Source organism: Amphibalanus amphitrite, unplaced genomic scaffold (genome assembly GCF_019059575.1).
Source record: "Amphibalanus amphitrite isolate SeventyFive unplaced genomic scaffold, NRLGWU_Aamphi_draft 002088F_arrow, whole genome shotgun sequence".
NCBI classification, from domain to species: Eukaryota; Metazoa; Arthropoda; class Thecostraca; order Balanomorpha; family Balanidae; genus Amphibalanus; species Amphibalanus amphitrite.
In genome coordinates, this window is record NW_024883581.1 from 24,802 (window position 1) to 34,484 (window position 9,683).

Here is a 9,683-nt window from a genome sequence, read left to right on the forward strand (position 1 = left end):
TTGAAATATGATTTTATGTAAAATAATTGATATGAAAAAGCCGTCTCTTAAGTTATGACCCCAATTCACCACACGCAAGTGGCAGAAATGACAATGATCAGCTGACGCATTTTTCTTGGCCGAAGTCAGAGCGCGCGGCCCGACGCACCACCACCGCACCACAAAGTATGAGCGGAAGCCGCGCCCAAAGCCAGGGCCCCGGTAATGTGAGGTAGCCGAGTCGGGGCAGCGTGCGCTGACCCAAGCCGGGGCCGCAGCTTTGGGCGCGGTCTACCGCATCCCCGCGGGCAGCCCCGGGCTATCACATGACACCGGGAGGACGCGCGGCCCCGGCTTGGGTCAGCGCACGCTGCCCCGACTCGGCTACCTCACGTTACCGGGGCCCTGGCTTTGGGCGCGGTCTACCGCACCACCTAACAGGCGTGTTCGAAACCGCAGGAGATGATGATGAACGGGTTTATCGAAACTTGATTGGATGAGCATATCGGTAATAGCGATTTCAGTGTGTGCATTTATTGTTCATAGTGGTGTGAAATGTGGTTGGGGTACGACCGACAACCCGTCGGGGCGAATTTCGCACTGGGGTACTCAAAATTTGAAGAATTTAAGACGTTTCCATGAGTTTTGAAGGTATGGATAAGTTCTAAAAATCCGGTTCTCCTTATCTGGGCCATTAACTCCATACGGTCCAGGAAAGCTGGCACACTACCTTTAACTGGCGTTACATGAAAGGTATCGTGAAAGAATTTGGATTCGGTCCAACAGTTCAGAAGTGGTTAGATATTATATACGATGAAACTGGTAGATGCACGGTACAAGCGCGTGTTCATGTAAACGGCCATCTGTCCAGGGAATATACCATAAATGTCGGGCTGAGACAGGGCTGTCCGCTTAGTTGCTACTTGTTTTTGTTGGCAATAGAACCATTATCTCATCTTATTAGGAGAAGTCAGAACATCAAGGGGGTTTCCTTTGGAGATACAGAAGTCAAAATCAGTTCATATGCGGATGACACCACGTTAGTGTTGGATGGGTCAGATGAATCGTTAAATGCGAGCATTCGGTGCATTCAAAGCTTTGGAACGATAACTGGTCTCAAGTTGAATAATGAAAAAACGCACGCTATGTGGATTGGAGAGTACAGACACCGTGAAGACAAGGTAGGCGAAGAATTTGGAATATCGTGGGATAAGGCGCCTGTTGAATATCTGGGTGTAAAGATAAGTACAGAAAGTGACAGCTTAGAAGTTAGAACAATTGAACCAAGATTACTTTACTACTCAGGTTGGTTCACTAGGGAAATAAAGGCGCCGTAGCTACGTCACGGATTTGGTAGCAATCTGGTAGCAATTTTTGCAGACATCAATGGCGCACGTGTTGTTTGATCGTCGCCAATACTATTTTACTGCACTATTTTGTTATTTCACTGCAATGTATTGTACATTACATTTGAAAATTAAAATAAAGAAATATTCGTAACCCAGCAAGTCAGTTATTCTTTGAGGCAGCACTCTGTCAGCATTGAGCCTTCAGAATGTGTCATTTGATAGACTTTCCCACATTTTCTACTATTGTGGAAAACTTTCTTAGCCATCAAAAATGTATGCACATATCAATAATTAGAACTTCATTTTCAAAGTTTTATAGAAATAAGATTTCACATTACCTTATCATAAGGCTACCTGTCCATTTCGTCCAACCAATTAAATATTCATCCAGCAGAAGGCAGGTACCTCTGAGAAGGTACTGATATCTCTTATCTACACCAATATTTCAGGAAAATGACAGAGACTGAGAAGCTATTAAAACTTCAGCGTATGAAAGGGATGTTATGGCTTATGCACATTGAAAAACATCAGATAATGCTTTTGAACCATCTCATTCACCAGCACACATCAATCCGGCTCCTGGCTTCTGTCAAGGAAACATTCCAAAATAATGCATTATTTTATTTCATTGACCACCTTGCAAAAGACAAACAGCAAACACATCACCACCAAAAACAAAAAGAGTGAACAGGTAGGTACTAGCTGATCTAGCCGTGCTGTGTCATGTGCCTTTGAAAAATTTGAGCAGTCAGGGTTGAATAAACACCCCAAATTTAGCCATTCATGCATGAACAAGTGCAAATTCTGGTCGAGCATTTTAATAAAAATGAAACTAACAGCATTGTACTAGTAGGTTACAATTATAAAAAAGACAATTACAAAAAAAAACAGCAGAGCTTACTCTACAAGGCATAACCATTAATTTTAAAACTGACATCCAAATTCGCATCTCCGAAGTTTAACCCACCTACCAGCCACCTGCACATTTCTGCGCACATGTGCTGCGCAGTGTACACAGTCACTACACATTACACAATTTTGAGAATTAAAATAGTTTTAAACAATCAAGCAAGTCAGGACTGGTATGCAGATTCACAAGTTCTCTCAACATCTTCAATTACCAACAATCAAGAGCACCTTGTGATATCAGTAACTCCGCAGATCCATCTTCTGTTTCCCATTTTCAGTTTTCAATTGAAATATAAGTTCCATCTGGGAGACACATATTGTATCATTATGTTTAAACAATTATTATGCTTGAACTTTTGGTTTTTCATGTGAACTTCACTTCAAAAGTTGACTCAATTTTTAAAGTTGATATAATTTGTATAATGCTACGATCACGGCGCACTAAATCACAGATAACTCGAAAATAACCAAGCAAAAGCCACATTCTTCAGCAAACTATGCGAGCTATCTGATCCATGCTGCGTTGAAATAATTGAAAATCGCCAAAATCAGTCAAAATATGACAATTAAATTAATATAAACTTCACAAAACTCTGATTTGTGAGGCAATGCGCAACAGAAATGCGAGGGAATATGGTAGTAATCTGGTAGCAATTATGAAGGATTTCCCTTGTCGCTGATTGAAAAACACTTGGAACAAATTTTTCAACGCAGAGGAAATCCTTCATTATGAGTTGCAGGGACCATTTGATTGGCCCATTTTAGATAAATATAGGCCGAATGTTTCGATTTCAACCCCATTTATCGTAATGAGAAGAATCCATTGGCTTAGTGGTACGTCTTTTGAACACATGTAGGCCTTAGATTTCTCCTTAGCCCGCCTGAAACACACCATGCTTTGCATGCATTTCTATGGGTGAAGGAAAATTCATGCGCCGTGATGACGTCACGGTAAAGGAATTCTGAAGCTCGTGAACGGGGGCTGAATTGAACTACCCCGATAAAATACGTAAATTAGAAGCAAGACTTTCACCGTGGTTTGGCCGTGGACTAACGCCGTTCGGTAAAATATACCTACTGAAATCAGAAGCATTGTCGCAACTAATTCACTTGATGTCGGTTCTGGCAAAACCCAGACCAGAGCTGATAAAGAAAATAGAAACCATCATGTTTCAATTTATATGGAATAAAAAGAGAGACAGGATAAAACGATCGGTAATGAAAAACAAGTATGATTATGGTGGGCTAAACGTACCAGACGTATCTCTGCAGGCAGACAGTCTTAAAATTCCATGGATCAAAAGGTTACTGAATCATGATCACAAAAGTAAATGGAAAGAAGTAATGAGACACAAGTTGTTCATTAACCATCATTTGTCAGTTTTTCACTGTATGGAAACATCATCTAGCATGAAGAAACATCTCAATAGCGACTTTTGGTCGGAATGTTATGATGCCTGGAAGGTGATTGAGAAAGATAAATGCTCAATTGTGACAGGAAGTGATATTTTTAGGAATAAGTTTGTGGCATAATCATATGCTTGGATTGGAAACAAAAGAGCACGTTAACAAAAAGGCCCTCATAAAAATCGGGATCGCAAAGATAGAAGATTTGTATTGCGTTTCAGAACGATCACTGATGAGCGGCATTGCACTACAGAGAAATTACAACTTCGGATCATTTTTGACATGGGAAACTTTGCTAAGCGTAATGCCGAGACAATGGAAGGAAATACTTAGAGGGACAAACCATTGAGAAGCGTTCAGCCAGAGCAATTTAGTGTGTTAGAAGAGAAATGTCGTACTTCGAAATGGAGCTATGATATTCTTGTGACTCAGACACAGGAAGCATTGCCGGATAAAGCACAACGGAAATGGGAAAGACAGCTCGGACAGATGTGTAAATCATCCTGGAAAGACGTTTATGGTCTAGTGCACAGAATGACGGATGACTTTAAGCTAAGATGGCTTCAATTTCGCATTATCCATCGAATACTTCCAACAAATAGACTATTAAGGCTGTATGGGGTAAAGGACTCTGATGCGTGTGTGCATTGTAAAGCACAGGGAGAGACTTTGGCTCACATTTTTTGGGACTGTCCCCGAGCAAAAACATTTTGGTTGTGCCTCAGAGATAGGCTAGGAATAATAGGATATTTCACTTTGAAAAGCATGATAACAGGGCTGTGGCATAGACAAACCGACAGCATCGATGTCGAGGCTATTCAAACGTGTATTATGCATGGAAAGCTATTTATATGGCAAAGTAGGAACCTGGGCACGGAACCAAGTTTAAACAGATTTAAGGTATACCTGAAAAAATATTTCAGCGTAGAGAAATATATAGCAGCGAAAACAGGGAGAGAACTTGTTGTCCAGCAAATATCGCTGCCGATCATCGATGTACTTTAATGCTTTGTGGTGCTGTGTAAAGCCCGGTGTGCCAAGAGGAGGCATGGAGAAGAAGTTGCTTATGTGGCGATGCATATGTTTGTTTGTTTGGTTGCAGTGTGTGTGTGTTCATGTGTTGAGCAGGGTATGATTGTACTTTTTGCGAATATAAAAAACCTCACCTGAAAAAAGAGTAGAATCATTACATAAAAAACACCCCCCCCCCCCCCCAGCAGGGCGCGGGTTAAGCGCGAAACCTTCTGACACTCAACCAACACAGATTACTTAAACCTTTGGGCACCATCATGTAGCTCATTCTTTTTACTACGCTTTGAGACCAAGAAAAGACACCTGCGTGTGGTATTTAACCCCCCAAAACGGGTTTGGCATACCCTTACAAAAGGGCGTTTTGCCCCATACCCTGGGTAATACGCCCACACCCATGTGCAAAGCGCCCCCACCCCATCCATCAACAAAAAATGATGAACATGGCAGAACTTGACGTCGTTCTGACGTCATTTGTGGTCAACCTATCATAGCCTTTGGAATAAAATTGTGTCGCAATGTGTAAAATGGATGCCCTTAAAGTCTTGAAAGTTTGGTGACGATATCTGCAGTTGTTTAGGATATATTAGCAAAAAAGGACGGGGAGAGGCCTTTTCGGCCCCGACCTACAGGGCGCTACCCTGCACTCTCACCACCGTGCAAAACGCCCCCTTTCAGAAAACTGGGGGCGTCTTGCCCCATGCATCGAGTAGGCGTCTTTCCCCATCCACTCCATTTCCGGTCAACAAAATATTGACAAAAAACGCGCCACTAACGCCGCAGCATAATACATTCAACAGAATGACAATAAAACGCAGTTTTGAGTGATGTGCACAATAGCAAGTTTTGTGATATAAAGAGGGCATCAAAATATTAGGAATCTTCTGTAAAAACAACAAAAACAACACCCAAAACCAACATCAGCACCTACCCACGCTGCTCCTCAAGACGCAGAACCGGAAATAGAGGCCTACGTAAACAAGCAGCTGACTGTTCTGAAAGACAGGATAAAACACCTATCCGTCGATAAGAAATACGATTTTTTTAGGGGAGGCGTTTAACCCAGGGGTGCGTTTTCCCCACAGTTACCCTACAATGTTTACATTTTCAGGGAGGTGTCCGAGCAACTCATTTCTACTCACTCAGACAAAGGTATTTGATGAAATGGCACCAAAGATTCAGGATTTGTTTAATGATGTCTAAAGTTGTCAAAAATAACAAAAAATTGTCATGTCTTACAATATTTCGCGAAAAAAAAAAACTGGGTTGAAATGACTGAGGGTAGAGCTGCGTCACTTTCGTATCAAACACACTCACCGGTTTTGTACGCTGATAGCGCGGCAACGCCACACTTCCACCTCATAAATTTAATTTTGTTGGGTGAATAAGATGTTAGGTACCATTAATTTGGTACCATTTAAGGACCATTCCATCGAAAAACACCGTCGGGAAAAAATTATTACCGAGGGGGTACACCGCGCCACGGACATCGCTAGATCGCGGCCGTAAATCGCCGTAGCAAAATTGCAATAAATGCGTTGTATTTGGCACATCTTTCCATAGTGGGATTGAATAATTGAATATTTCTTATCTCAGATATGCCGAAAAAATATTCTGAACATTTAATGAGTACGATAAAACAGGAGTAAAAACAGATGAATGCACTTGCCCATTCCTCGGTGACCTTGTGGTAACCACGTGTGTCGCCGGCCGGCACGGGAGTTCCCGGTGCAGACCGATTCGCGCGCCGACTTGTGACGTCGCTACCCCGCCCCGGCGCTGGGGAGGCGGCCCAGGACGTGTCTGTTCGTGAACTTTGTCCCATCACGATGCGACCGCGTGTCTGCGGCCTGCGCTGCCGCAGTGCGTCGGCCAGTGACCAATCCGCGCTCCGATCGGCAGCCACGTGGTGTCCGAGTGCTTCTGCGCATGTCTGGACCCGGCCCGCTGCGTCGGGCCGCGCGCTACCCCGGGACTTCTGGCCGAGCTCTTGGCCCGAGCAGACGCGTCACGTCTGGCTCCGCGATTTGGCCCGTTCTGTCCGGGATTTATAACTTAGATTAGGCAGGGCATATTTGGCCAACTTGGATTTCATTCTCGTCTCTTCGTCGCTCCATTGTCTGATTCGCTGTTTTGGTTTTTGACTTCGTTTTGGTAATTTAAATATAACAACCCGCTCTTTTAATTAATTCTTTTACTTGGGGCCGTTTGGATCGAACTGATTGAATTTGTGGAACACGCACCAGGTTGATATTCTCCATTTCTGATTAACGTAAAATCCAGTCACTGATATGTGGTGAACTGCCCCACAGCACCACATATTGGTGAGCCCGACGTGATTCTTGTTCGATTTTTCCATACTTCCGGGTTGTCGCCTCCGCTCATTCCCGAATCAATTATTTTATATTATTCCCCCACATGGATTGCTATTCCGTCGCTCCACAGTGGCTTCTGCGCCACTTTTCCATGATGGTTTCTGTGCCATCTCTCCGCCGTGTGATTAGTTAGGCATTTATCTTCTCGGTGATTTTATTTCGGCGTTCCATTGCTCTTTCGGATTTTGCACTCGGTGTTTTAAATTTTAATTGTTCAGTGCATTGCAAAACTCCGGCTATACTTTAACGATCATGACGAACGAGGGCACGATGGAACCCGCTCATGCTGAGCCGGTCCATCATGTGTCGATCAAGCCGCCGGTTTTTATGGACACCGCGGTTGACGGCTGGTTCGCTATTATGGACGCCCAATTTAACCCGCGCACCGACGGGGGGGGGGCGGATATCCGCCCCCCCCTGAGGTTTTTCGCGAATAGCGGAAAAACCGCGGCGCGTAGCGCCGCGAAATTTGGTATGACTATTCCCTTATCAATTTTACACATGGTGTGCAAGTTTGAACCTCCTACCTTTCAAGGTCAGGTCACCAGGTCACTTTGAATGACCCAACCTCAAGTCACTTTTTTGCAACTTTGTCACCGTGCCAGAGCTACAGTAGATGTCGGAGGCCTTTGAAAGTCGCAGGATGTTATTAGGTCATTAGTAGCTACAATTTGTATATCTCGGAATTTTGATATCGGTGACCTAAGGTCAGGTCAATTTCGCGACCTCCCCATTATAAGTCAATGGGGGAAAAATCAACTCCCTGTTTTTACCACTAAAACGGGTCGGAATGGCCCCATATACCATACATGACTTCATATACGATCAACCTTCACTACCTTGAGGTCTGTTTTGCTGTTGGGCAGCTGTGAGGTCATGTGACGTCATCAAAGGTCACCAAAGGTTTTTGGCCAATAACTCCGTACAGGAACAAGATACAGACGCGTGGATGGTCTCATTGTGTTCAGCTCGTCAAGACGCATCGAATGATATACATGATGACCTCGAGGTCACGTGACCTGAGGTCAACCTTTGACCTTGACCTTTCGAGGTCAACATATATATCATTCGATGCGGATTGACGAGAGGATCACGATGATGCCCTTAGTTTGTTCCTATCTTGACTAATTCGAAAGTTATTCGAGAAAAACTCTCTCCATATTTAGCGCCGCCATTTTGACTTTTTCGACCCCTGTGACGTCATCTTTGACCTGACCTGAAAATGACCTTAGTAAAAATTGTAGATCTTGACCGTGCGTATCCGATGCCGTTTACCGCTTGTCGCTATCTTGCTTCGTTCTCGAGATCTCAGGGGGGGGCGGTCATCCGCCCCCCCCCCGTCGGTACTAAGTTGGCGCAGACCCCCGTCGGTGCGCGGGTTAACATTGCCAAAATCACCAACTCGCAGACCAAATTCTACCACGTTCTCTCTGCCCTGCCTCCGGAAACCATCTCGCACATTCCGCGTGCTGTCTTGAGCAACAAAAATTTCTCTGAGCTACAGACAGCCGTCACTGACATGTACGAAAAGACAAAGCCAGAGATGTTTGAGAAACTGATCAGCAAAACGCGTCTGACGGGCCGCCCCTCACTCTTTCTAAGCGAGCTCAGAGAGGTGGCCGACAAGGTTGGTGTCGGAGACGATCTCGTTCGGCACAAATTTATCCAGTCGCTACCTACAGGCATTGCTACGGCCCTGGCTTCTCAGCGCGAGCTCTCATTGTCGCAGTTGGGCAAACTCGCGGACGAGCTAATGCCTCTTGTGCAAAACTCAGCTGCTAACATGGTTCACTGTCAGGATCAGGACCCACAGTCTGACTCACAGGCGTTCCTTGTGGCTCAGCAGCACCCAAGGTACCACAAGGCCACTCAGCCGCAGAGCCGAGCCGCCACACACTCCCCTGCTCGTGATGCTCGTGATTCAAGGGCGTCTCTCGGTCTCACGCCGTTCCACCCCGACCAGAAGCCGAAAGTATGCCGTGCTCACCTGTTTTTCGGCAGCAGAGCACGCACTTGCAAGCCATGGTGTCACTGGCCCGACAAAGCTGCTGATCTGACCATGCAGCCGTCCTCACGAGCTGCATCTCCCTCCCGTGCAGTCTCAGAGTCGGGAAACGAGAGGAGCAGGCCGTAAACGCAGCCCTCGGCCTGCCGCTCCTTAGGGTCACAGCCAAGGTGAATGATCAGCCCCTGAAATTCATCGTGGATACTGGCGCTGGTGTATCCCTGGTTCCACCCTCCTATGTGAATGGAACTCTAATCCACCCATCTGCTGTTTCGATCACGACTGCCAGCGGGCAGCCACTGCGCGTGCATGGCGAGGCCACTCTCGATATTGTCCTCCCCACACTCAGACGCAGTTACACATGGACATTTGTAGTGGCTGAAGTGACAGAGCCACTACTCGGTAACGATTTTCTCGCTCACAACTCGTTGGTTGTCGATTGTGGTTCCCAAGTTCTCCGCGACTCCACCACTCTGCTCTCTGCTCCCGGTGTACCGACGACCGGGGAGTCTGTTCATTTGGTGATAAATGATCTCGCTCAGGTGCCTGAGGCAGTGCGGCCCATCCTAGAGGATCACCCCGCTGTTCTCAGCCCTAACCAGCCGGATTACACAGACTCGCCAATCAAAA